This window comes from Arachis hypogaea, chromosome 3 (assembly GCF_003086295.3).
Source record: "Arachis hypogaea cultivar Tifrunner chromosome 3, arahy.Tifrunner.gnm2.J5K5, whole genome shotgun sequence".
NCBI classification, from domain to species: Eukaryota; Viridiplantae; Streptophyta; class Magnoliopsida; order Fabales; family Fabaceae; genus Arachis; species Arachis hypogaea.
In genome coordinates this window covers 94,457,158-94,461,963 of record NC_092038.1, presented here as the reverse complement: position 1 = coordinate 94,461,963, position 4,806 = coordinate 94,457,158, and positions in this window count along the sequence as shown.

Below are 4,806 nucleotides of genomic sequence, written 5' to 3'. Positions count from 1 at the left end.
ACTATAAAAAATTTGCACTGTTCAAGTATTTATTCAGAAAACAAAAAGTATGGCCACCACATCAAAATAATTAAACTAATTTCAAGATAAAATTTGAAATTCATGTACTTCTTGTTCTTTTGTAATTAGGAACATTTTTCATTTAAGAAAGGTGAAGGATTCATGGAATTATTCATAGCTTTAATACATAGACACTAGACACTAATGATCATGTAATGAAGCTAAAACATAGTCAAATATAAAGCATAAAAATCAAAAAATAAAAAAATAAGAACAAGGAAATTAAAGAATGGATCCACCTTAGTGATGGCGGCTAGTTCTTCCTCTTGAAGATCTTATGGACTGCTTGAGCTCCTCAATGTCTCTTCTTTGCCTTCGTTGCTCTTCCCTCATGGCTCTTTGGTCCTCTCTAATTTCACGGATGATAATGGAATGCTCTTGGTGCTCCATCCTTAGTTTCTCCATGTTAGAACTCAAATCTCCTAAGGAGGTGTTGAGTTGCTCCTAATAGTTGTGTGGAGGAAAATGCATCCCTTGAGGTATCTCAGGGATTTCTTGATGAGGGACTTCCTCATGCATTTGTTGAGGTCCATGAGTGGGCTCTCTTGTTTGCTCTATCCTCTTTTTGGTGATGGGCTTGTCCTCTTCAATGAGGGTGTCTTCCTCTATGACAATTCTAGCTAAACTGCATAGGTGACAAATGAGATGAGGAAAGGCTAACCTTGCTAAAGTGGAGGGCTTGTCAGCCACTTTGTACAGTTCTAGAGGTATGATCTCATAAACTTCCACTTTCTCTCAAATCATGATGCTATGGATCATGATAGCCCGATCCACAGTTACTTCGGATCGGTTGCTAGTAGGAATGATAGAGCGTTGGATGAACTCCAACCATCCTCTAGCCACAGGCTTAAGGTTAAGCCTTTTTAGTTGAACCGGCTTGTCTTTAGAGTTTCTCTTCCTTTGGGCTCCTTCCATACAGATGTCCATGATGACTTGGTCCAACATTTGATCAAAGTTGACCCTTATTATGAAAGGATGAAGATCTCCTTGCATAATTGGCAAGTTGAACGCCATCCTCACATTTTTTGGACTGAAATCTATGTATTTTCCCCGAACCATTGTGAGCCAATTCTTTGGGTTCGGGTTCATACTTTGATCATGGTTCTTGGTGATCCATGCATTAGCATAGAACTCTTGAACCATTAAGATTCTGACTTGTTGAATGGGATTGGTGAGAGATTCCCATCCTCTTCTCATAATCTCATGTCGGATCTCCGGATATTCGCTCTTTTTTAGCTTGAAGGGGACCTTGGGGATCACCTTCTTCTTGGTCATAACTTCATAAAAGTAGTCTTGATGGATCTTTGAGATGAACCTCTCCATCTTCCATGACTCGAAGGTGGAGGCAATTGTCTTCCCCTTCCTCTTTCTAGAGGTTTCTCCAGCCTTAGGTGCCATTAATGGTTATTGAAAACAAAAAGCAACGCTTTTTCCAACACCAAACTTAAAATGTTTGCTAGTCCTTGAGCAAAAGAAGATAGAAGAGAGTAGAAGAAGAAGAAGAAGAAGTGGGAGATGGAGGCTTGAGAGGGTTCGGCCAAGAGGGGTGTTGAGTGTATGTGATGTGTGAAAATGAAGGAGGAAGGAAGGGTATTTATAGTGTAAGAGAGGGAGTTAGTTCGTGTGAAAAGGGTTGGGTTTGGGAGGGAAATGGTTTGAATTTGAATGGGTGGGGGTAGGTGGGTTGTATGATGGGTTTATGGGAATTAGGGAATGGATGTCAGTGGTGAAAAGAATATGGGGAAGAGGGTAAGACTTGATAGGTCAGTGGTGTTTTGGGTAGAGTGTTATGGAGAAGTGTGATGATGAGAGAGAATGAGGTGAGGTAGGTGGGGATCCTGTGGAGTCCACAGATCCTGAGATGTCAAAGATTTTGCATCCCTGCACCTTGCTGGCGTTAAACGCCCCTCTGTGTGCCTTTCTGGTGTTTGGCATTTAAACGCCAGGCTGCTGCTCTTTTCTGGCATTTAAACGCCCAGAAAGGTGCCAGACTGGGCGTTTAAACGCCTATTTTTATACCTTTACTGGCGTTTAAATCCCAGTTTGCCAGCCAGTTATGGCGTTTAAACGCCATATTGCTACCCATTTCTAGTGTTTAAATTTCTAGAGAGAGAGAGGCACTCTCCTCTCTCTTAGGATTTAGGATTTAGGATTTCTATTAGTTTTAGGCTATTTCATCTTCACTCCAGGTTTAATGTTACTTTAATTTATGTTTTTTTCTACTTTTAGATACTCTAATGCTTTTACTTGTATTTGACTCATGTTGCCAAATTGGCTTATGAACCCTTTCATGTTAGATTTGAATTTATGTTTAAATATAATTTGAGGTATTTCAGATTTATGATTTTTAGTTAGATTTTTATATTCTTGGATTTAATTGATGAATTGATTAATTGGAGATACTTGAGTTATCAAACTCATTGTGATTGATAATTGTTATCTTTTCTAATTAATTTAAATTCCAATAACTTTAGTCTTTTCTTAGGAATTGACTAGGATCTGAGGAATCAAATTGATTCATCCACTTAACTTACTTTCATAGTTAGAGGTTAATAAGGTGGGAGCAAAAATCCAATTCTCATCATAATTGATAAGGATAACTAGGATATGACGTCTAGTTTTTATATCTTGTCAAGAGTTTTTGTAGTTATTAATTTATTTTTCTTTCAATTTATTTTCCCTGTTCAACCTTTCAAAACCCAAAAATATTATTTTCCATAACCAATAATAAATCATACTTCCCTACAATTCCTTGAGAAGACGACCCGAGGTTTGAATACTTTGGTTATAAATTTTATTGGGTTTTGTTACTTGTAACAACCAAACTTTGTACGAAAGGATTCTCTGTTGGTTTAGAAACTATACTTACAACGCGATTATATTCTTGTGAATTTATTTATCGATAGAAATCCACTTAACTTACCCACGCGCACGTGTCACCCAAATTTTTGGCAATGTGCGTTTAGAACAGAGAGTTGTGCGTACGCGAGGCTACACTCGCGCCAATAGCACAAATCAGGTCACGCGTGCGCGTGACCCACGCGTCCGCGTCACCTGAACTTATCACCCATCATGCGTCCGCGTCACATGTGACGCAAAGCTTATCCAGATAAGCCCAGTTATCTTGTCTTTTCTTCCCCAATCCTAATTTTTTTCTTCTCACTTCTTATTTATTTCTTCTCCCTTCTTTCTTCTTTATTCCTTCTTACTTTTTACTTTCTTCCCCCCTTCTTTTTCACATCCATTATCAATGTTCTTTTCTTTTCTTCTTTCCCTTTTTACCTTTTCATTATTATTTTTATTTTTATTTATGTTTTCTTTTTATTTTCTTTTTGCTTTCATTATCTATGTTTTCTTTTTCTTTCTTTCTTTTTGCATTATTTTTATTGGTGTTAGAAATTTATTTGGGTAATTGTTTTCTCCTATATAATTGCTTGTGGATTAATTAGGAATTATTTGACAATTATTAATTATTTTTAGTCACTTGCATGTTCAAATCTAATACTTTCAATCACACATTTACCATGCATACTAAGTGTGGGAAGGTCGATACCGACTTCCGTTGGTTAGTACCTTCTTGTCTCAACACCAATGTTTAAATTTTCTTTGTTAAATGAGTTGTTGCATTTGCATGTTTGTTTGATTTTTGTGCATATTTTACCACTTGGTTAAAGTAATATTTTCTTTTTCAAGAAACTTTTTATAGAATTTCACTAATATGAATTGAAATTTTTATTGAACTTGTTTGAAGAAATATTATTCTGGAACATGGTTTAGAGCTCGAACACACAAAACCTGTGAGATTTTGAGCCTACTTGATTGGTTTCATTTTACCAACCAATATATTTTATTTTTGGTGTGTTATTTTCTCTAAAATTGTGATCTTTGTCTTGCTTGATTCTATATTTCCATTGTTTAATGTATGCATATACTTATATGATTGAGGCCTTGTTTCACTCAGCTTACATACCCATATGGCCTTACCCTTTCATTATCCTTTGCAAACCAATTTGAGCCTATTTTATCCCATTTGTTCCTTATTTTACCACATCACTAACTATAAGCAGAAAATAATAATGTCCCTAATTTGAATCATTGGTTAGCTTAGACTAGTGAGAGTGCTCATGAATTAAGTGTGGGAAAAGTGGGTTTATAAACGTTTGGTTTGGGAATTGAGTATGTTAGAATTTGTGTGAAAATGTGAAAAATGATAAGAACATGTTTATGCATTCAATACGTTAATCATATGCATTGAAAAAGGGAAGAAAAAAAATAATACAAAAAAAAGAGAGAGAAAGAAAAGAAAAAGAGCAAATAAATAAAAAGGGAACAAAATGCCCCAAGTTAAAGTAATAATATCAATGCATATGAGTTGTACTTAAATTTGGGATGCATGAATATGTGGTAAATATAGTTAATGGGCGGTTAAATTTTGCATTGTAATTACATGGATAGTTCCAAGTTAGGTGGGAAGTTTAGGTTAATTAAGGATTCAGATTTCAGTCCACTTGACCAAATACAATCCTACCTTGACCCTAACCCCATTACAACCCTTAAAAGACCTTTTGATATGTGTACCTGTGCATTAAATTTTTGTTGATCGTTAGATGAAGAGCAAGTCTTAGAAAGCAAGATTAGTAGAGAATTGAGAGAATCGAACCTTAAACACCTGAGCGATTAGAGTGTATACACTTCTAGTGAGGGTTCGATGCTCGATTCCTTGTTTCTGGCTTTCATGAGCTACTT